The sequence below is a fragment of the Fistularia commersonii genome, chromosome 5 (assembly GCF_037954325.1).
Source record: "Fistularia commersonii isolate RoL2024-O1a breed Wild chromosome 5, RoL_Fcom_v1.0, whole genome shotgun sequence".
In the NCBI taxonomy this organism is placed as follows: domain Eukaryota; kingdom Metazoa; phylum Chordata; class Actinopteri; order Syngnathiformes; family Fistulariidae; genus Fistularia; species Fistularia commersonii.
Window position 1 is genome coordinate 18,113,197 of NC_141288.1, and position 26,593 is coordinate 18,139,789.

At 38.3% G+C, this 26,593-nt stretch overlaps 1 pseudogene; it reads right to left on the reverse strand.

Moving 5' to 3' along the window:
* Nucleotides 1–16,156: 16,156 nt before the first annotated feature.
* Nucleotides 16,157–16,278, reverse strand: LOC147234256 (U2 spliceosomal RNA; annotated as a pseudogene).
* Between the last annotated feature and the right edge of the window lie 10,315 nt (nucleotides 16,279–26,593).

Genomic DNA, 26,593 nt, shown 5'->3' on the forward strand with positions numbered 1-26,593 from the left:
ATTTTTGTTTAACACAGTAAATGTAGATGTAACAGTGGTGAAACCACCTTTTGTGTCATGGTGTGGTTATATACTGCTATCTGCTGGCTATATATATATATACACTTCATTCTGATTTCTCACTGATGCTCTTTGGTTAGAATATTTTCATTCTTGATGTCTTATAGTACTTTTACAGAGAAAAAAAAAAAAAAAGATTTTTTTTTTTAAATCTACGTCAGTGTGCTCTTGTTTGTGCAAGGGTGTTTGCTTGCTCGCTGCACACCAGTCCCTGTGTGGGTGGCTTTTATCTCCCCTGTTTCCATCTCCATTACCAGTCTTTTCACCCCCTTTTACCTCCTTCTCTTCAAACAAATTACACAGACACAGAAAATCCCATGTGAGGCTGAAATCAATGCTGCCATCATTTACAAACAATCACTGCAGCTGCACAAAGGTGAGTCTTCCATGGTAGGAGAGTGGTTCCTCCTCCAGTGAGGGATATTGGAGGCCCTGCCTGTTGTTGTGATACACAATTCCCTTTGCTTTTACTCTCATGTACGGTCTGTCCTTTTGTGGCCAGTGGCAGCAGCAGATGATCCGAATCCTGCTTTTATAGGAGGTGGACTCATATTTTTTTCAAATGTTGCCGAGACTTTGAACAGTCCAGCTTTTGATGAAAATAAGCACCCCAGACCCCCCCGGTAGAGGTGGTATCACTTCACAGATTATTGACGAACCAAGTTTGAGGATGTGCATATATTTTTTCTGGCTTTGCATATGTAACAGAGAATATTTCACCAGTGTTGCAAGTGAAATGTATGTTTTCATGGACATACATACATACACACATGAACACAGACATGCATGCATGCACACATACATACATTTGTATGGGGTGGCATGGGGCAGGAGTGTATACATATGTATATGCATTTTCACACATACATATACATACACTTGCGTACATTCATGCTCACACATTTTTTCATACAAACATACATACATGCGAACCTATATATATATATATATATATATATATAGACATATACACACACACACACATACATATATATATATTTTACATACATGCACACATACATACATATATACATACACACCTACATATATACATTTTTTCACACATTCATAAATGCACACATACATGCATGCATTTTTTCATACATAAATACATACATTTTTCATTCATACATATATCAATACATCCATACATACATCGACAAATGCATCTTTTCATACATATATACATACATGCACACTTACATATATACATTTTTTCACACATATATACATACACATATAATTTTTTTTCATGCATACAGGCACAGATGCGTATATATTTTTTTCATACATATATACACATACATACATGCACACATACATATACACTTTTTTTCATATATACACATACACACACAAACATAATGTAAAATATATACATGCAGGCATACATACATACATAGACATACATGCATAAATACCTCTCCTTTTGCCTTTTCTTCAGGGATCGTGACAGCGAATCAACCTTCTCCATCTAACCCTATTCTCAGTATCCTCCTCTCTCACACCAACTACATTCATATCCTCTCTCCCTATGCCATAAATCTTCTCTTTGGTGTTCCTCGAGACCGCCTGCAGCTCCAATTCCAGCATCCTTCCACCAGTATATTCACTATCCCCCCTCTGTACATGACGGAACATCTCAGTCTGGCTTCTCTGACCTTCTCCAAACATCTAACATGTGCTGTTCCTCTGATGGACTCATTCCTGATCCTATCCATCCTGGTTACTCCCCAAGAGAACCTCAGCATCTTGATCTCTTTGACCTCTAGCTCTGCCTCCTGTCTTGTCGTCATTGTAACTGTTTCTAGTCCAAACAGCATCGCTGGTCTCACCACTTTCTTGTACACCTTTCCTTTCATTCTGGCTCATAGTCTTCTATCACATAGTACCCATGACAATTTCTCCACCCATTCTAACCTGCTTGGACCCATCTCTTCACCTCTTTTCCACACTTTCCGCTGCCCCAGACTGTTGATCCCATGTACCGGAAATCCTCCAACTTCTTGATCTCCACTCCCTGTAGCCTCACCATACCACCCGGGTACTTTTCATTCACACACATATTCTCTGTCTTGCTGCGACTAACCTTCATTCCTCTCATTTCCAGAGCATACCTCCACCTCTCTAGATTTTCCTCAACTCGGTCTCTGCTCTCTCTACAGATTCAATGTCATCTCCAAAGATTCCCATCTAACCTCATCCGTCAGCCTGTCCATCACCACTGCAAACAAGAAGGGGCTCAGAGCTGATCCCCTATGAAGTCCCACCTCCACCTTGAACGTCTCTGTTACCCCTATAGCACCCCTCTACACTGTCTCATAGCTAGCATACATGTCTTGCACCTGTCTATCATACCTCTCTGCCACTCTTTCCTCATACAATACCAGAGTCACTGTCTTGGTACCCTGTTATATGCTTTTTCTAGGTCTACATAAACACAATGCAGCTCCCTCTGGCAATCGCTGTACTTCTCTATTAGCATTCTCAAAACAAATTTTGCATCTGTAGTACTCTTTGTAGGCATGAAGCCATACTGCTGCATATGTAGAATATTCCTAACAAATCCTTCTTCAAGATAACTCCAACTTCATTTCTCTTCCCGTCAGTACCTTGATAGTACAACTTAAAGGTTGCTTCTGAGCTTCTAGCCTTACCACCTTTCCACCTGGTCTCCTGGACACACAGTATATCCACCTTCCTTCTCTGCATCATGTCGACCAACTCTCTACCTTTTTCACCTCTCCTTCTTTGACCTACTACAAAAGTTTTACATCGGATGCCCTTCCTGACACAACCCTCTGCATGGGACTGGCTCAGGGAGACACTGGCCTGTGCTACCATAAGGCTGCATTAATACAATATCTATATTTTCAATTTAACTTTTGAATCTACACATACAAACAAACATCTGACCAATCAATTCGGCACAGGAAATGACGTATTTCATTTTTTTTTCCTACTTTCGACCGATGTTATAAACTGAGGGGGCGTGGCCAACATGCGGACCGGAAGTGAATTCGAGCTAAGTTGAAGAGTGGGACGCCGAAAACGGTAGACAAAACACATTTAAACGTTTTTCCTGATGAAATTACGACAATTCGATGAAAGAGTGACTGGTCAGCAAACCAAATTCCTCAGAGAAACGTAGTGAAATTTGTAACCGTAATTGTGTTTAATTGCGACGTCGGCGGGCAGCAGGTAAACGGCTAGTAGCCTTAGCATCGAGCTTCTTTCCTATCTCTGGTTAGTTCAGGACAGACTTGTTGTTAACATTCTGTGTTCAATTCATAAGTGTTCGATTATTTTTAAATATAAATGCTGCAATCGCTGAAATTACATTGTGCATCAGACTGTAGCCACACCTTTCTGAAATATTTGCATATAAGTCTGCATTGGGACCAAGGAAGAAGCAGGGCAGACAGAATACATGTGTGTGAATGACAGGGACCCGAGAAGAACTACAGGATGAGGCTACAGAATGGAGAGACTGAGAAGATGGAGGTTTTTAAGTACGCTTGTCAGCAGTGCAGACCAATGGAGGGTGTGGAAGAGGGTATTTATGAATGGATGGAACAAGGACATGATATTAATGGAAATGAGAAAAAAGGAATGCAGGGAAGAGATGGACGCAGACGGTTTGCTGATGGGAGAAGATGAGAGGAAAAGACGGTTCCCAGAAAGTTTTAAATGATAAAGTAACACACTTTATCTCCCAAACACTTGGCATTGAATCCTGTTAAATGATTTCTTTGCATCGATCAGACCGGTAAAAGAGACAGTTCATCTCAATCTTGCTGTGACTGTCTTAAGTCAGTCAATTATGTTGTTCTGTCTGCAGTGTTGTGGGATATTGTTTTTTCCCACCAATATGACCAATAGTCCCACCAAAAGCTAATGATAACAAAACAAAAATTACTCAGGGTTAGGGTAGAATTGAAAGAAAAATATTCATTACATTTCGCATTCAGCAAATGAGTTTTACAGATGATTGCAATCATCAAATTGGCACATAAATTATCAATTTAATCTTTAAATTAATCTGAAGGAAGTCTGGTAAGTTGGCCAACGTTAACTGTTAACATTTTTTTAACCCATTTAAAATAGCTCCCAAGTTGTCATTGACTGTTTTTCAATAGCTCATGTAACGTCTGATGTGATCTCCTCCAGCAACTCAGATATTTCGCTGTGGACTCGAGCATCTGTGTGCAGAGTAACTGCATGCAGCCGGAGCCCCACGTCAATGGCAGCATATGCTGTGGTGTCCAACCTTAACATCAAATAAAGTCCTTTTTTGTCATCTTGGTGTCTGTATCATATCAATTTTTCTCTGCTTTTTGTGTTATCTGTCTCTATATATTCTTGTGATTATGATTTTAAAAAAAAAAGATGTTTCCTTTTCTACCTGGGACACTCACACTTGCGCCCCCCGCCTCCGCGGTTGACGAGGGGTGGCTGGTGCCCATCTCTCAGCCTATAGGGCCACCCTGTATTGCACAGGGTCATTCACACCATTCATTCCTAGGGACACTTTACAGTTGCCAATCAACTTAAATGCATGCTTTTGGCCAGTGGGAGGAAGGGAAGAACCCACGCGGACACGGGGAGAACATGCCAACTCCACACAGATGACAACTTTACACAGTGGTTGCTGTGGGGCCTGAACCCAAGTTGCTTTGCTGTGAGGCAACAGCTCTAACCACTGCGCCACCGAGCCGCCCAACAGAGAAAAGTGCGGATGTTATATTTGACATGTAGGTCAAAAGATAAAGATAAACGTATTTAATGAGAATAATTAATTCACTCTGTTATTTTAGTTTTCCCTTTATTTTTTTGAGCAATGTATATGTGCCAATTTCCCCTAAGTTCTTCCAGGTAGTGTAGTAAAATAAATTGATAAATTTAACTTATTTCAGTTCTTGTGATTCCTTTGGATGTGTGTGACCGATTGAATATCTCAAACCTGAAAGTCATGAATACCCACACATTGTCCGAACTCACATCTCAGTATTTCATTCCCATATGAAATCATTTGTTTTATATTCAGTCTAATTTTATTTCAGTTAAAAGTTGACTTGTGAACACTGAAAATGTTAAGCCAAGCCACAGGTTGAGTCGCTGTCAGGCAGTCTTTTGCTTCGCCTCCACAGGTTGGTGTCCTCTCAGACCCGTCAGGCGTAGTGGCCAGGATGGTCATGTGTATACATACGTATACATACATACTTGTCCTGTTTGTTATGAGGATGAGCAAGAAGTGCACCCACACTGAAGTACATGGAAAAAATCTCCTTCGGGCTTTTCCTTTCAGGGTTCGCCACAGTGACTCAACCTTCTCCATCTAACCAACTACACATACATAAATACTTACATACATACAGTACATAGACATCCATACAATGACACATACATAGACATACATCCATACATAAATACATTTACACCTAAATATATATAAATATACATAAATACATATATAGACACATACATATATACGAACATATCCATACGTATATATATATACACACACACACACATTCTTATGTATACATTTACCCCGACATACATACAAACATACATAAATATATATACTCATTCATACAGACATACACAAAAACAAACATACTTACACATATACATAAATATATAGACATACAGACATACATGCATACAAAAATACATATACGGACATACATTCAACCATGCATACATACAAACACACATACATACATTCATTCACATTTACAAAAATACACACATACACCTACATATATGCATATGTATAAACAAACAAATACATACACATATACACACACAGATACATACATACACATATGTTAATGTAAACATACATATAACCATACATACATACACATACATATACACCTACATATATACACACATACATAAATATACATACGAACATACTCATACATTTACCCATACATACATACATATAAACGTTCATAAATACATATACACATTCATACAGATATACACTAAAAGTACATACAAATATATACATACAGTAACATACATATACACATACATACACATATACATAAATATATACACACATACAAACATGCATTCAACCATGCGGACATACAAACGCACATATATACTTTCATACATAAATACACACAAATACATAAACACATACATACTTAAATGACTATTTTCAAACATACACACCTACATATATACATACACACACATACATAAATAAATATACAAATACAAGGATACAGATATATACAAACAGATATACACTAAGGTAACATACAAACATTAATACATAAACATATACACATCCAGACATGTACACATACATACATATATACATACACATATATGTAAATATAAACATACGCACATACATACACATATATGTAAATATATACACACGTACATATATACATACGTATATACATATGCACATACATAAAAACATAAGTATATACACACATAAATACATACATACATACAAGTACAAATATATACATGCATGCATGCATTCATCAATAAATACATACACAAATAAATACACTTATGTACATACATACATGCACATATACAGAAAGACATACATACACAACCATACATAAATACATATATACATGCACACATTTTTTTTTTCATACATACACTAATACATACACATACATGCATTCATTCCCACATGCATACGTATATTTTTTTCTCATACATACATATTTTTACACAAACATACATATATACCTTCATATATACATTGTCCATACGTACATAAACGCACACATACATACATAATTTTTTTCATACATACAGGAACACATACATCTGTATTTGCATATATGAATGCATGAAGAAAAATATGTATTTATGTGTGAAGAATGCATGTGTGAATGTATGTGTTTGTGTGCATGTATTTACGATGTATATATATATATATATATATATATATATATATATATATATATAAACATGAAAAATGTGTGTATGTTTTATGTAGATTTGCATTTATGTAATGCAAATCTGTATGTAAATATGTATGTATGTATGAAAAATGCATATGTGCATGTATGTATGTATGTCTTATTTGTGAAATCTAAATACATGTATTGGTGCATGTATGTATTGATGTATATTTTTAATGAAAAAATGTAAGTATGTGTGTACGAATGTGTGCCTGTATACTATGTGTATGTACACAATTCCATTCATACAAATATATACAGGCATTCATACATGCATATGTAAATTTTTTTCTCATACCCACAAACTTACAAAAAAATACATACCTGCAGAAATACTTACATATATACATTTTCCATGACACACAAATGCACACATACATATATTTTTTCATGCAAACATGCACACATTAATTTGTATGTGCATATATGAACGTATGTATGAAAAAAAAATGTGTGTATTCATGTGTGCATGTACGTATGTATGTGTGTTTGTATATATGTATGTAAGTATTTATGTATGACAAAATGCATTTTTGTATCTTTGTATATATATGAGAAAATATATGCTTGGATATATGTATGTTTGTGTGCATGTATTTATATTATGCATGTATATATATTAATAAAATGATGTAGGTGAGCATTTATGTATGAATGAAAATATGTATGTATGTATAAAGCATGCATGTATACACGTATACATGTATATATGTATGTGTGCATGTAAGTGTATGCATATGTATGTGTAAAATATACAAATACATGTGTTGGTGCATGTATGTATACATGTATGTATTTATCCATGAAAAAAATGTGTCTGTGTGTGTATGTAAGTGTGCATGTATGTATGTATGTGTGTGTGTGCATGTACAGTGAGTGTATTCATATGTATGTGTGAAATATATAAATATATGTGTTGGTGCATGTATGAAAAATGCATGTGTGCATGTATCTATGTATGTGTGCATGTAGGTGTATGCATATGTATGTGTGAAATATATAAATATGTATTGATGCATGTATATATACATGTATGTATTTATCCATGAAAAAAAATGTGTATGCATGTATGTATGTGTGCATGTAAGTGTATACATATGTATGTGTGAAATATATAAATATATGTATTGGTGCATGTATGTATACATGTATGGATTTATCCATGAAAAAAATGTGTGTGTGTGTATGTAAGTGTGCATGTATGTATGTATGTATGTGTGTGTGCATGTACAGTGAGTGTATTCATATGTATGTGTGAAATATATAAATATATGTGTTGGTGCATGTATGAAAAATGCATGTGTGCATGTATCTATGTATGTGTGCATGTAGGTGTATGCATATGTATGTGTGAAATATATAAATATGTATTGATGCATGTATATATACATGTATGTATTTATCCATGAAAAAAAATTGTGTATGCATGTATGTATGTGTGCATGTAAGTGTATACATATGTATGTGTGAAATATATAAATATATGTATTGGTGCATGTATGTATACATGTATGGATTTATCCATGAAAATAATTGTGTGTATATATGCATGTGTGCCTATATAGTATGTATGTATGTGTATGTAAATATCCAATTCTGTCTACACAAATATATACAGGCAAGCACACGTACATAAATACATACACAAATTAATACACATAAACATAATACATGCATGCACACATACATACATATATACATACATGCACAGATACATATATTTTTTTTCCACACATACATATGAAGACACTTACATACATGCATACATACATGCACACATGCATTTTTCATAGATACATATTTACATACATACAAGCATGCACTTTATCTTACATACATACATGCACAATTACATTTATACTTTTTTTCCCATATACATATGCATACTTTCATATGTGCATGCACACATACATACATGCATACATACATTTTTATACATATGTACAAATATATATATATATATATATATATATATATATATATATATATGTACCTTCATGCACACCAACCTATATAAATGTTTTCACACATACATACTAACATACAGCCACACACACACATATATATACATATATATATATATTATGCATACATATACATGCATACGAACATATTTTTCAAAACATACATACATACATACATGCACACATACATACATGTATACATACATGCACAAATACATATATTTTTTTCCACACATACATATGAAGACACTTACATACATGCATACATACATGCACACATGCATTTTTCATACATACAGGACATGCACACCCACATACATATATACCTACATATATAAAAATAAATACCTAAACACATGTACAAAAACATACATAGTTTGCTGAGACATACATTCATACAGACACAATCATACATACATAAACACATAATTTTTTTCATACTTACATATTTACATACATACAAGCATGCACTTTATCTTACATACATACATGCACAAATACATTTATACATTTTTTCCCATATACATATGCATACTTTCATATGTGCATGCATGCACACATACATACATGCATACATACATTTTTTATACATATGTACCTACATGCACACCAACCTATATAAATTTTTTCACACATACATACTAACATACAGGCACACACACACACACACACACACACACACACATATATATATATATATATATATATATATTACACATACATACACACATGCATGCGCACATACATACACAAACATACATACATACATGCACACATACATACATACAAACAAGCACACCTACAAATATACATTTATTCATATATAAACAAATGCACACGTACAACCCTAACTTACCCTAACCCATACATACGTAAACAAATACATACATATGTGTTTGTATGAATGTATGCCTGAAAAAAATTGCATATGTATGTGTGTATGTGTGCATGATGCATGAGCGTATGTTTCTATATATGCATTTATGTCTGAAAAATGTATGTGTGCATGTATGTATGTGTGTATGAATGTATGTCTGAAAAAATATGTATGTATGAATGTGATCTTATATGTAAGTGTATGCATATGATTATGTGAAAAACATGTATATATATATTTGTGTATATATGAATGAAAAAATGCACTTGTGTATGTATGTTTGTGGATATGTATGTAAGTGTAGGTATATGTATGTGTGAAAAAATGCATATATGTATTTGTACATGTATGTATGTATGTATGTATTTATAAAAATATGTATATTGGTATTTGCACATGGATGAAAAAATGTGCAATCATTTTTGTATCTATGTATGAAAAAAAGGAATGTGTGAATGCATGTATATTTGTGTTTGAATGAACGTATGTCTGAAAAAAATATGTATGTGTGCATGTATGTAAGTGTATGCATATGATCATGTGAAAAATATGTATATGTATTTGTGTATGTCTGATAAAATATGTATGTATATGTGTGTATGTACGAGTATCCATATGTTAATGTGAAAAATATGTATATTTGTATTTGCACATGCATGACAGAATGTGCATATGTCTCTATATTTGAGTGCATGTATGTATGTATGTGTATGTATGAAAAAAATATATGTATGTGTGCAGATATGTATGTATGTAAGTGTATGCATCTGTATATGTGAAAATATGTATACATGTATTTGTTGATGTATGTATGAAAAAAAGTGCGCACATATGTATGTGTATGTATGAAAAATATATATGTATGTGTGCATGAATCCATGTATCTATGTTTGTATATATGTATGAAAAAAAACATGTATGCACGTATGTATATTTGTGTTTGTATGAATGTATGCCTAAAAAAATTGTATGTGTGCATGTAAGTGAATGCATTTGATCATGGAAAATATGTATATATGTATTTGTATATATATGTATGTATGTATGAAAAAATGCATATGTGTATGTATGTATGTATATATATATGTAAGTGTACGCATATATATGTGTGAAAAATACATATATGTATTTGTGCATGTATGTAATAAGTATGTATGTATGTATGTATGAAAAAATGCATGTGTATATGTATGTATATACTTATGTATGAATGTATAAACAATATGCATGCATGTTTGTTTGTGTTGATAATGTCTGAAAAAAACATGAATGTATGCGAACATTTATGAATATATGTATGTATTTGTGCATGTACAGTATGTATGTATGTATGTCTATGTATATGTACTGGATATGTGAAAAATATCTATATATGCATTTGTACATCTATGTATGAAAACAATCTACGTATGTATGTGTGCACGTATGTATGTGTGCATGTATGTATAAATGTATGTATTTGTGCATGTACAGTATGTATGTATGTGTATGTATATGTATGTATGGAAAAAATATATGTGTATGTGTGCATGTCTGTATATATGTCTATATATGTGTGTGAAAAAATGTATGTGTATGTATGAATTCATGTATGTGTGAAAAAATTATATATGTGTGCATGTATGTATATATGCTTATGTACATAGATACATACAATTGTGTATGTATTTGCATATATGTGTGTATGTATATATGAAAAATATGTATAAATGGAGGTGTGCATGCATGTATGTATGTAAGTGTATGCTTATGTTATGTACAAAAATAAATACTGTATATATGTATAAATGTATAATGTATCAATTGTATAAATGAATGAATGTATGTATGAATGTTAATATATGTGTATGAATATTTTCAAGTACTGTATGTATACATTATGTATACGCATTCATACATAAAAAAACATGATGTATGAAGATTACAGATATATACATAAATTGTACACCCATGTCAATCATATATATACACACATACATACATATATTCATACAGGATGTTTATATTTACCAGGTTTGTAAATATACTAGATATGACTGTGTCATCAGCTTTGTAAACGAAATTAATGTTGACCCTGACAGGGTCAGTTTTGGCGTTTATGGTTCAGTCACAGCACCGTCAAGAGATTCATGGTCCAGACAGAATCCAAATGGAAGGATCCTGGTTTGACTGTGGCCTGATCTGAGGCATATTAGTCACACTGCCGGTTCAGTCAAGAAACCCCCAATGTTTAGTCAAGCGTGGGCCATTCAAGACCTGAGCTGAGAACAGATGGAGACACCCATCATCAAAGTATGTGCACTTGAATGGTAAAATCAGGGAAGACGTGTTCTTTTTGGGATTCACCAACCTTTTCCCCAGAGGGTGTGGCATGAACACGCAAAAAGGGTTCATGCGACCTATGTTGTGTTGCTATTTTCGAAATGTAGTCACCAAGGGGATTTCATTTGTGATTGATGTAGCTGATATATTGAGAAAGATGGATTCTCCTGAGCTATGATGATACTCTGTTTTCAAGGAACTGTTGCTGATGAATGTGGCTAACAGACACACCTAAAGTAAATCAATTACAGCTCTGTATCAACCGATATGACTAGATGATTTCAAAACAGATTTTTATCATTATTCATATATATATAGATACATATTATTTTATTTTTATCCTGATCCCATGGCTTTTGCCGATTTGGCACATCTGCTCATCACATTAAAGTTTGAAACTTCTTTTCCAACATTAAAATATATACAATCAAAAAAAAATACAAATTATGAAACAATTGTTAAATTTATTGAAAAATATCTATCTATCTATCTATCTATCTATCTATCTATCTATCTATCTATCTATCTATCTATCTATCTATTGCAAAAAAATATAACTTGCTAAAACTACCTGTTATTCCAAAGAATCAAAGAACTATACACACACACACACACACACACACACACACACACACACACACACACTCTTTAAATGTGAGGCAGCTAAACTTCCTGTTGATTCCAAAGGCTCAACGAACCATCTTAGTAACATAACCTTGTTTACGTCCATACATTCGGTACGTCGCAATCCAAGAGATTACAACGAACGTAAACGTTTGCCAAACATTTCTACACACGTGATGAAACAGTCAAGGATCGGCTGTTCGCTCTGCTTCCAGCTGAAATATTCAAAATCACACAGCTCTGGCTTGTAAACGCATAGTGGGGGACGGCGTAGGCGAGGACTTCTTCGTTTTTTACTCTTCCCTCATGAAATATATTGCGAACGTATCGAACCGCTTTGCTTTGTCCTTGGAACCAAACCGTCAGTAGTTTGTTTTTTAACCAACCTCCATTTATTGATCATTTGGACGCGAAGGCATAGACTCTCCGCTCTCTGACTCAACCCCAATAAACACGTCTGTTTGTTCACGCGGCGGATGCACGCCGCCCAGCTTCTGCGGTAGAGATGATAAAATTGACAATTTCGGTATTAAATATTCCCTTTGCTGCTTTTCCATTTGATCAGAAGGAGCTCTCTGGCTGTCAGGTGATGGTGGGAGCGTATAAATACTTTGAATAATAGAGCCTCCGGAGCTCGGAGCAGGTTCAGCCCCGATAATATCCTACCTCCTACATGTGCTTGCAGCATTTTTACCAAAACCTCTCAACCCTTTTATCCCCATTTTCCTTCCCTGAACTATCGTTGTCCCCGCACTAGTGGATGTGTTTTTACACAGTGGCGTGTTAATTAGCGAGCACATTTGCTTCAATGATTGCCTTAAAGGGGGTGTCGTGTGCACTGCAGGCACTTAATATGCAGAAAAAGTGCAACTAGCCACCCAAGAGCCAAACCGGGGCATATGCAAAGCAGTCTGCATTAGCCCTCACATTGGCCCATAAATCACATACATTTGGCAATAGCCCCCCCCCCCCCGCTGCATGCTAGCTAGAAAGCTTGGAACCGGGGGGGCCCACGGAGCTGAGTATCCGAATTGAACAACATCAGATGGCTCCGGGGGGTTGGAAAGAGCCGCACTAAATCTCCCAGACCAATCTGGCATGGCAGTGTTGGCCTGTGTTCGCGGCGCAGCTAACCTGGTTAGCGCCTCTAACACAAGACTTGGAGGCCCCTGCTGCCATTCAATTGGCTAGAATGTGTTGCGGTGTCGGGTCAGGAAGTAATTGCCTCGTCTGCGGATAGTTTACGACCCGTGTACACTATGAAAAATAGCCCCTTTGGATTCTCCTCTTTCTGGAAGTGCACTTGAAGCTGGCGGTGGAGTTCAGCGTTCCCTCACTATTAGTGAATCAAAGGAACGAGCACCTTGGGGCCGAAGGATGCGATCTTTGCTGTTTTCGTGCCGGGCAGGGTAAATTGATTGCTTATTGTGCATCACAGGAAAAAGTTGGACGAACTGGAAAATACAATTTGGGACACGTTACCAGGATACCGTCCCTGCTGTGTACACTTTGGAGTGACGGACAGGTTGCGGTATTGTGTGACTTGGGTTTTTGTGGCGCCCATCAGCCCCCCTGCCAGATTTCTGCTAGCTCTGCAACGGGACCCCCTAGTATACTTTGGCATCCCAGCTAAATCCTCTCCTCTCTGCCTTGTGCTGGCAGACCTACACTTGCTGGTGCAGATGCCAGAAAATCAGTTTCCAATCCTCTTTGAGTCCAATTAAAGATTAACAGCAGTTTGTCCACAGTGCCAGGGAACCTGTCTTCTTGGAAATATATTTGCAGCTTTTTTTGTGTGCTTGGATGTCCACTACAAATCGCTGAAATGGAGAAATAGGTCAATATTTCATGAACGTTGTCATTGTATGACATTTGTAGAGGACGGGTGAATCAGTCTGAATTGATTCCGCTTAAAGACAAACATGCTCGGCCGAGGCTCAGCTGACCGCCCGTCTATTTTTAGGAAAACTATTTTCCTCAATTCCAAGCCCTTGTGGGTGTGGAGGTTTAGGCTTATCGGTCAGTCGGACATTTGGCAGAGGATAGTATTGTAACAGCCAGTGCTGCCGTTGTAGTAAGAAAAGACCAATAAATAAAATACGCTTATGAGTACATTCAGAGTTTCCTGATATGACTTTTAAAGGTTTTTGGTGATTTCCAAATGGGCAGTTTTGTAGATTGTTGGCCAGAGTGGAAGGTTTAGGGTGGCGCAAATCCCAGCTGTCACTGGGCGAGAGAGACTGGCCGCCAGTCAATCACAGATCCACATATAAACATGCAAACGTTGACTTCCTTATTCACATTTGGACAATTTAGGGTCACCTGTGATCATCCTGTATGTTTTTGGACTGCAGGAGGAAACCGGAGAACCCCGAGGGAACCAAGACGGACATTGGGAGAACATGTAGACTCCACACAAAAAGCCAATCTATCAGAATTCAACCAGGGGCGGAAGCGACTGCACAACCTTGATTGATGAATCTCAGTCAATATGAATGCATTCTTATTTTGAGTATGTATTTATTTATTGATCCTCAACTTCATTCCTGTGAGCAGGTGAAGTCACTTCTAAAATAAAACTGTTAAAAAATGACTCCAAGCAAGTCCAACGCTGGAGAAACACTGTTGCTTTTCTACTGAAAAAACTTTATGCCCGTGGTAAATTTGCACAAAATCCAATATCGCAGAAGGTTATGAGAGAACTGAGTGAAAATGCTTTCTGATGTTCAGCGTGTGCCCTGATTTTCACCCGATTCTCCGACAGCCATCCATTATCTGCACTGCTTATCCTGCAACCCCTCACAATGAAGGCTAAGCGTGTGGAGCCAATCCCTGCTGACAGCGGGGAAGCGGAACAGTAAATCTTGGCTCGCCAGATGATCGCGGGACGCGGGAGCGCGCGGTCTCACGTTTGCAACTGCGAGAAATTTAGAGTCTCCATGAGACTACGGCTACTGGATTTGGATGGAATACAATAGAATATTCCTTTAATTGTCCCACAGTGGGACCATTTCAACAGGGAGGGAGGAGCGGAGCTGGACAGAAGCCTGGAGAGAAGATAGGGATGAATTTCATTCACAAGCTGAGACGATGGTGAATTTCACATTCATTCATTCATTCTCTGAACCGCTTACGATGGTTCGAAGATTCAAAGTTTTAATGGCCATATGTACGGTGTGGAAACGTGTTTCCCTGTACAATTAAATTCTAACTTTGCTGTCCACGGTGCAGTTGGAGTTGTGCTGACAATAAATATTTAGAGTAAACATTTTTACAAATATGAATGGTGTTGGCAGAGCGAGTAAAACATTGAGTGCAGCTTGGTGTGCAACTCCAGGCTGGTGTACAATTTAAATGGCTGTCGTTTCATAAGCAGCGCTGCATTTAAAGCGCAGGGACTCAAGGGACGTATCAGATATTAAACTGATAAGAAGAGATGCTACACTTGATCCCAGCTGAAATGCCAAGAAGCGATTGTTCAATGCTAAACGACTTTTCACTCTCTCGTTCACACGTCACACGACCTTCATACGACCTTTCACCCCCTCATTGACACGTCCGGACAATTTACGGTCTCCTATGAACCTCATGCATGTTTTTGGACGGTGGGAGGAAACCGGAGAAGCCGGGGGAACCCCACGTAGAAACGGAGGAGAACATGAAGCCGACTTCATTCTTGTGCAGAAAATACATGCGAAATGCAGCTTTCAAATCCAGGAGATTAAAAATGAATCCAAATCCAGTCATTTAGAAATACTGCCCACTTGTCTCGGAAATACTTTTGGCGAATGCAGGGCTTAAATCTGTTGCTGTGCGCATTTTTTTTTTCTTTTTCTAAAGTGTAAAACGTCTCCAGGCTGCTCTGGTTTCCTGTGTTGGCCGGAGATTGGAGCGGCATTCATCTCATTTGTCACACAGGAGGCCACGCAGCAAAAGATGGATGTCGGGCTGATGAAAGAAGAATGTGATACCTTTGCTGTCAAGAAGCTGAATGATGGAATCTGAGAGCGGCGCGAGGCCGAACGGGAGACGGGCTGTCAGAGAAAAAAAAAAAAAAAAAAAAGAGAAACGCAGCGAGCTTGTAGTCGCCTTTGAAAGACGCAAAAAATATTACGAGCATCATTCAGCACCTCTGAGGCAAGATCTTCCATCCGCCATCTTTCCTTTTGGCCCAAAAATGTCAGGAATCAGCTTCTAACAAAAGCATCCAAAGATGGAAATGTCCACTTGAAGGCTCTTAAATTTAATCTGTAGAGTAACGTAAGTCTTCTGTCTTCACATTGACCAACATAACCGACAGAACAGCACTGCCGCACGTAATCCCGAACCGGATTGCGGAATAAGTGTCCGTCAAGTCGAGAAGCCTGAATAATAGCACCTTTTCCACCAATATCCCAGGAACTTTTACTGCCAGGAAATTATTAGAGTTCCCGATCATCTCCAGGGTCTAAAGTGCTAAAGGAGCTAAAGTGGCCACAAATAGAGCTATGGATTCTGCCGTCTTTCACTTGTTGGACTGTGTTTATCTGCCAATAGAGAAAATTCTCCACCTTGTCAGCAATTCTATTGACTATCAGTCATAAAACTTTATTTCCACATGCAGAGAACCATTAATACGCCAGCCCACGTAAATGATGACTTCCAAGTCAGGGCCAAATAGGACACAAATATATTGTGAGTTTCAACAGTAATAACCCTTGGTTGTTTTAGTGACACCGTGAACACACATTGTAAAGTCTGCTTTCGCTGATAAGACCTTTCAGCAGTTGGATTCATTCAACAACCGCGGAACGGTTCCCGTTATTCCTGTAATATGGCCGGAGAGGCGGTGTTCGGCCGCGACCGGTCGCCAGCCAATCACACGACCACATGCAACCATTCAACCTTTCATTCATACATCATCAGGAGACTTACAGCCGTTGAACTCATTTCCAAAAACAGTCACTGGACAAGGGTGTCATAAATGATTTTTTAGGCACTTATAAGTGTTTTATAGTTCCAAAGTGTATTTGTGAAACAATTTACTTTGGATATAATACATATGATATGGTGGTTGGGAAAAAAAACCCCACCATAACCCATCATTATTTGGCTTATTTTCAGAGGCTTGAAAAAGTTAACAGTTTTTCTTTCTATTATGCCTTAAAAAAAACATAAATAAATAATGATAAAAATAATTTTAAATCCTATACAAAATGCACATTATATTTATTGCAATATTATATTTATAGTAAAAATAATAATAATTATAACAACTTATAATACAATTATAACAGAATTATATCATTATTATGATTCAGATAAAATCAATTGATATGTTTGCGGTTGCTTTCCGTCACATTAATTTAACACCGTTTCCCCTGAATGTAATGCTGCAAAATAGTACTTCAGTAATGATAATATTACAGTTATATTAGTAAGACTGTGACTGAAAGAAACAAGGACTGTAAATTTAATATTTTATACTTTGAATATTTAAATTCAGCATAATTCATTTATTAATCAAGTGTTTTACTTGGAATAAGCAGGATGCACAGTAACCAAATAATCATCCAAACCACAGCACATTAGACCTTGAATCAAAGAAAGCGAATCACCGTCTGATGTGAACATTCGTCCAGCGAGGGCGCATTTACTCCCGGACTTTTCCGTGGCGGTGAAAAGCACCTCGCGCGGCCCAGAGTTAACGCATTATAATCTTAATTGAGACAGATGCATTTTTAATGATGGTTCTTAGCCTCTGAGCGAGAGGCATCAAATTATGCCAAGTAAGAGAAAAATGCTAATGGCCTGGCTCGGTTTCTCGGCTGTTACCGAAAGACAAACTTTGCATTTTTCTCCCCCCCGCCCACACCTCCTCCCTTTCCTCTAACCTGCATTTGTTTAATTCCTAAAAAGGCTGAATAGAGCCGTATAAATCACAAGGCGCTGGAACACTGTTTAGGAGCTCTTGCCTTTTCACCATAAAATCAAGACTCATAATGTTTCGGTGATTCTAATTAATCTGTCTGGTGTTGAGTCGGGTTTGAACAGAAGCAGTTAGTCAATCCAGACCCTCGATAAAATACAATAATTAGAAGTGCAGCGCAAACAGCTTTTCCACAGATGATCTTCACATCACCATCAATCAATGCACTTCCGAGGAGGCAGTCTTCCTCGGCTGCCGCACCTACGGCCAATCAGACCGAGACTGTGCACGCACTGTGCATGTGTGTGTGTGTGTGAGACAAAGAACACCACGCATATGAATACCGGAATGCATAATGATTCGTTTCACATAATCGGACACGAACAACCTCCGAGATGCATTCGCAGGATTTCCTTCGCCAGCATTTGTGTGAAACCTCCAAGGGGGGGTTCGCAGGAGGCTGCAGACTCGGCCGCAGACTCGGTATCAGACTGACGCTCAAACCAACAGGAGACGATGCCTGGGTTCTCCTTCTAGTGACAGCTCGTAGGAGAGGACTGAGCGTCCTGTTAAAAAATAGATAACACACCTGTGTTTTGTTTTTGCGTGTCTGTCTGTCTGTTTCGCAGAAAATCCACTCCAAATCCTGCGAGGACTAGATTTCTTCACGCGGTTCATGGAATTACTTGTTACGATTGTAACAATTGGGCCCGGCAGAAACATTTTTTAATCAAATAAAATATGTGCACTTTGGGGGAATTGTGCTGAGACACGTTATTTATTTTATTCAAATAACAGAAAAAAAGCAGCGTCCCATTAAAAGAGTAAGAAGAAGCACAATGCCCGAAAATAGTCCCCCAAAAAAACAATCATCTTATTGTTAATTTGGCCAAATGGAGTCGTAAGTAAAATAATATCACTGAAAACAAATTACTTATTTAAATCGATGTTTGTCATTGACATCTTCACCCAATAATGTGCCGCCGCTCCCCCTCAGACACCTGATAGAAACAGCTTTTTTTTCCCGCCGTACGCGGCGAGGCTGTCGCCGTGAGTGACACACAATGTAGGCCCTAATTTCATCCTTTCCAATGAGGAGATTGATTTGCAAATCAGGATTTTTCTGCAGGATGATTAATGCCAGACAGACGTTCGACTTTGCCGGTGGCCCGTTGCTGGCGGGGCGGGCGGAGAAGAAGGATGCGGGGAGGCTTTGAAAGCTTTGACAATCACGCATCCGCCGTGACGGCGCAAAGAATGCCTCTTGAACAATCGAAGTGACGTCCCGTCAATTCCCGGCGGAGGTGATTCCGCGGCCTCGTATTAGTCATTGACAGACGACACGGCGACGCATCGCTCCCTATTGTTCCCAAACATTACACAAATTAGCTGAGTCTCTAAGCTCGGGGCCCGGACGATGTCACAGGAGCGCCACAATTAGCCGCTAATAGCATCTGCTTGGCGTTTAATAGACCTTTTCTGAGCAAACTACCAATCCGCTCTTTTTAGATTTTACTCAGACGAAACAACGAAAGGACTTTTTTTTTGAGCATGGAATGCATAATGATTGCAAACTCTGCAACTCTGGGGTGTGTAAAGACCCCAAAACGGCACCTTTCAAGAGACATGCTTACGGCGCAGTGTTTAAAAGCAAGGCTATCAGACATGCAGTAGAACATGGGAATAGAGCAGCAGCGAGAGAATTCAATATTAACGAATCAATGGTACGGAAGTGGAGGAAGCAACAAGAGGACCTGCTCCAAGTAAAGAAGACTAAACAGAGTTTCCGACGTAGCAAAGCGAGATGGCTACAGTTAGAGGAAAAACACCTGAACCTAACATCAATGAATTAAGAGGTGGTCCTTCTTGGTGCTTTTGTTTTATGAAACGCTTTGAACTGTGACTTTTTGAGTTGGAAATACATTGTTTTCAACAAAGGTGGCGCAAATACCGGTGAGAGCCACCAGTACGTACGCTACCATATTGTGAATGCACTAACTTGTTTTGGGAGTGAACAGAGTTGTCAGAATGTTGGATTGTATTCTATTAATAAAGTTTGACTGACGTATCTGAGTGTTAGCTCTCCGCAGCTCCATTTAGTGGATGCATAACACAACCCCAGCCATTAAAGTAGCTTCAATTTTTTGCGCCTTATAATGCGGTGCAACTTACATATGAAAAAATATTTCAAAATAGGCCATTCATTGAAGGTGCGCCTTATAACCCAGTGCGCCTTATAGTGCGGAAGGTACGTTATATAAACGCAATGTTATCACTGGCCTGTTGAAGAGATTTCTATCTTTGTTCATCAGTAATATTGATTCAAATGGGAATCTGTATTTATATTTAATATAAACAGACGGGTGGCGAGCTGGTGTCATGGCTAGTAAGTAGGTCCGTGGTTTGAGTCTGCCTTTCTGTGTGAGCTCTCTGGAAATTGGCCCAGACGTGTGAATATTTCGATATAACAGGGGGTCTAATTGCGGCCCTTGGGACAATATTTTGTGGCCCCCTGCCTGAAATCAAATCTTTGTGTTTTTTCTCAAATGCATCTGGGGGTTTTATACAGTCTTCTTCTTCTTTCGGCTTTTCCCTTCAGGGGTCGCCACAGCGAATCAACTTTCTCCATATAACACTATTCTCCGTATCCTCCTCTCTCATACCAACTACCTTCATATCCTCTCTCTCGAAAAAAAAAAAAAACGGGCAAAGAAACAAATGAAAAAGTATCTTTGCAATGTATTTTTTGCTTAAAAATTTGAAAACAAAAAGATTTTTTGATGAGGAAACGTCTAGTGAGATTGTTGAAAGGATCTTTTCTTCTATAAAAAAAAACCACAAAAACGATAGCAAAAAAAAAAAATGGGCAAAATTAAAAAGATTGATTTAATAACCACAATAGCCACCATTTTAACATTATACCTCTTCTTATACATGCTACCAGACCATTTTGAAATTAATGCTAGTGGCAAATTTTCCCACAGTGACAAGATTTTCTCTTTTAATATTTTTAGGGTGTATTAAAATCAATTCTTATTTGATATTCATTTTCAATATTAATTCGTCATGTATTTTTCTATGGGAACAATTCATTACATATAAAGATTTTTATAATTTACCTGTTTACCTACTTTACACTAAAACAAAGGAAATATTTGGACTTAGTGTTACTTCTAGGTAATGTTTTTACTGGTCCGGCCCCCTTGACATCAAATTAAGCCATATGTGACCCCCGGACCAAAATGAGTTTGACACCCCTGGTATACAGTATAACATCAAAACTCAGATGATTTAAATTATGCAACAAGATGCTGGAGATCTTTTATCAGTCTGTTGTCTCCAGAGACTCCAACCGACGAGACAGGGTCATCAGGAGAGCTCTGCGATTGGGTTCAGGATGGAGAACTTTGAGATGGTGGTGGAAAGGAGGACACTTAAGAAACTATCATCCATCATGGACAACCCTGACCACCTCCAGCAATGGTTCGCTTTCCAAGGACAGATACAGATAAAAATCTTTCCTACCTCCTGCCAAAACCCAATGCAATAACTAACTCTGATCAGTTAATGTGCTACTTCACTTTGCCACTTTGCTCATTATCTATTCCTGTATATTGGTGAAATATGAGACTTAAAAATTATCTTTTTAATAACTTAATACTTTTACACTTCAGAGTGTATTTATTTATTTATTATTTATTTATTTATTTATTTATTTATTTACTTACGTATCTATCTATCTATCTATCTATCTATCTATCTATCTATCTATCTATCTATCTATCTATCTATCTATCTATCTGGTTATTTATTTATTTAGGTGTACTTTTAGTTTGTCTTATCCTTGTGGAATATTCAAGTATATCTCATCTCATCTCATACTATAACATGTGTGTGAGGGGGTGAATAATTGTCCCTATATCTAAATCTATATTTGTCTCCCCTTCTTATACACAAAATGACCACATGTCATCATATACATGTATTTGTAAATACACATGTATATATGTCATGTATGTTTTTACATACCTTTAACTTTGTTTTTATTGATTTCTTTTGATCTCTACTGTTCTTTATTATTTTTATTATTAGCTATTCATAATAAAAGCAGCTCCACTTGACTGTAGCGGGAGCTGCTTTCAACGAAAAAGCAATATCCCCCCTGGGGGATCAATAAAATATTCTGATTCTGATTCAGATAGATCTGCCATTTTGCCCAATGGCAGACAAGATCGTCTCCATAGTTACAGATAATGAATGAATGGATGAATGAATGATTGAATAAAACACTGTGCAAATACAATTATTTCATCATAATTCATCATTTTTTTTTAACAGTTTCTTATTGACTCACAGCAAACCTTCGGGGTGTGGAAAGAACGCCAGAACATGGGCAGAGCGTGAATATTACGCCGCGACCCCTGACCTTTGCTATGACCCCGTATCGCAGCTGCCGTGCAGGGTACAACAAACAATAATGAGTAATTATGGTTGTTAGCGGTCCGCGGAGTTACAGACCGAGCGAGTGAGAGAGAGAAAGAGAGGGAAAGGGGATGGAGGGCGTGATCTTTCATCAGCACATATGAGATGGAAAGGTGAAGAAGCTCCAACACGCAAACACACTAAGCCACTTAGATTCCAGCTTCGACGCCACAATCTGACACACTTCACAAACCGCTTCATCTTGCTTTTTTACGACCGACACATAATTAACCCGCAGATATTTGTTTTTGGGATACCCGAGCGCTCCTCGCCGCTCAGCTCGCCGAGCTCTGTCACTGAAAATGTGACGCGACGTGGAGCTGATGGATCGTATTTGGTCGCTGATAGTGACAAAGCTGTCACGGTGCGTACACAACCTTTTTTTTGTGTGTATGTGTTGGGGGTTCCTAATTAGACGAAGCATCTGGTGTCACCGTCCCGGAGGGAAACAAAAGGATCAGATCGGTTGAAGGAAGCTATGACTTTTTAAAGTGTATTGTGACTGATTTGAGAACGGCTTTTCTTTGCGTGTAAATATGCAGCACGAACAGATAATGATGAAAAAGAAATCCGATCTTCTGTCCTTTGCATTCCCAAGCCGGGTTCACCCTTGGACCGATGAACCCGTGTGGGAAGCAAGACTTACAAATCTGCTTATGAGCGCCAATTCCTCACACTTGCAATTATCTCCTCTACGAACCAATCAAACTCACTGTACTGGAGCAGGAATTGCAATCTTCGATGCTCGGAATGAGAACTATATTTTTGTCCGCCGCCGAAAGGATAATCAGTTGCCCGACCGGCGGGGTCGACAGGTCCTCGGTACAAGGACGCGCGAAACAAACACGTGTCTCTGTCACCCGCCGCCGGTACGATAAAGAATCGTCAAACAAGGTTACCTTCAACCCGCGGACCCGTAACAAAGACGTCCGCGGTATCGACTGGTGTGTTTGCTGGTTTAACTATACTTGCGGGGTCTGGCCGGCTTCGTTGCGCCGACGTGATCTACGCTTTCGATGGCCGCCGAAGGGTTGGGGATGAGGCTGTGTGATGTGTGTGTGGGGGTGTGTGCAGTCATCGGAGTGAACTTTCAAAGTCCTGGTCGATGTCGTGTTAACACTTAAGCCGAATATGACCGTAACGGGTAAAAAATGAGTGCGGTATCGCAGTGACATACAACTATTCGTCCTCTCGTTCGGACATTTGGACTATTGGGTGTATTTGCAAGTGTATTTGCAGTCCCTATGTCCTCTATTGGGGACATTGGGGACGCTTTGGATAAAAGCGTCTGCCAAATGCAATGTAATGTAATGTGATGTAATGTAATATTCAGCGTCTTCAATGAACTTCCTGTTTTTGGACTGCGGGAGGAAACCCACACTGAGTCAGAAAGTCCAAGGAATTTTCATATCAGCTTAAGAAGCGGGTCAAAGTGATCGGATTTAGACTTGGGTGGCTCCGGGAACAGCGGATTCAGACGTGGACTTGCAAGTTCCTCGAGGACACACCGTGGTTCAAAGCACGCTTCATGGTTCAGCGGATAGTGCACCTTTGAGCCGACGTGCAGGGCTTGAAATAGCGGACAGGACGGCGATAAACGCTGAGATACGCGTCGTGTTTTTTGTCCTGATTGTCTGATACCATCACGACCGGCTCAGTTTTATGAAGCAATGGGGAAAATTGTAATACAGTCATAAACTTTCAAGCACCGCTTTATACGTCTCGGAGGGCCGGCATTAGTACACGCGGTAAAACGAAACCGTTCCCATTACTTCTCTGCTGTTTAATTGATAAGGGTCTCACGGCTGCGAATCCGCATGTTAGCAACATTCGTCGTAATAATGTCGGCGTAGACGTTACATCAGCGCCGCGCGGACGTTAACCGAGTTTTTTCATCTTTACGCCGTCGATTATTTCACCTGCGTCTCACAAAAAGCGATGATGATTGAAATTTCCCAACGCCGTCGGCCTCCTCCAACTTTTATTTTTTACAGTTAAAGAGATAAACGGGAGCTGTGAAAACATCAAATCTGCCGTAGGAAGAAAACACACATCAAATAATGTAAAAATAAAAGAGCATGAAAGTCTTTTATGCGATGGGGGGAAACTTTATCGTCTCATTTTTCATTCTCCACTTTATGGTATTTGAAGCGTATATGTTTTATCGTCAGCGTGAGGTTTTCCTATTTCAATACGCGGTGATATTCTTTCTCCAGACATTTCATCAATGAAAATGTTCCCTTTTTTTCAGTTTTTAATATCCTATATCTGCAGAATGCATGCAGAGCAGGTTTGTCGACGCTATAAAAACACACAGCCGCGCATGTTGTCGCCAACATGAAGCGCGTTTCACCGTCGGGTTGACCTCGCCGCTCGTTTGACCCCTCGCGACTCCCGGTTTATGACCTGTGACACTGCTGAGAGGATACAAAGGCTTCCTGGCAGAGACATAAATCCATATTAGGCAGTGTGCGGGGGTGGAGGGGACGGGGAGGGGAGGGGGGTAATTGAACCAAACTCGTTATTTATTATTGAAGGATTTTTTTAGGTGCTCCATTTTACATTTGACAGCTGCTGCGCTAAAAAGGACAAATACCTTTGTATGTAAATTCATTAACAATGGTCGGGTAGGAAGATATTGAAGAGCCTTTTGTTTTCCCTGCAATTCCTCTGAGTGGTGGGCTTTTATATAATTGCATTTTCTGGCTAAGTTTGAAAAGCTCGGGTTTGTTCACATCTGTTGTCTCGGCGTGTCTGGACACAGAAAAGGTCCCAGAAGAAGAAGCAGGTTTGATAATGTGACATTTATATGCACATCTGCTTATTTGTGTGATATTATCATTATCATATTAAAAAAAAACATCTAAAAGGGGGTTTGTTCTATTACTGAACCTTTGAAGGCAAAGAGTTATGTTATGAGTAGTAGAGCTTATTCATGGGAGAACTGTAAGAAGCAGGAGTGTGTGTGTGTGTGTGTGTGTGTGGGTCAGAAGGTTGAATCAGGAGCTTTTATTTGGAATATCATTGTCTTAAAACATCATAATTTTTTAAAGTTTTTCAGAAAGCATCAAAAAAAGAGTCATATGTTGAATAAGGAGTTGATTTAGACAAAAAAAGTGTAAAAAAAAAAATTGCTAAAGCAATTGTTTTAAGAAAGAAACAAAAATTAAATGCTCCAAAAAATGAACAAGGAGCCCTGTGGTGTGAAACCTCACAGAGACTTTGATTTGATGTATTTTTTGAATATCGTAAGCGTGGTAGGACCTGTTTGCAGCCTTTTTGTCTCCACAACATCTCCGTCGGGTCGGCGGTGATCCATCTCTCTGCCGTGTCGCTCGAAAAAGTGCAGTGCACCGGACCTACGTGGTAAACGGGGCTCTGCTTCCCGTGGGCGTCGGCC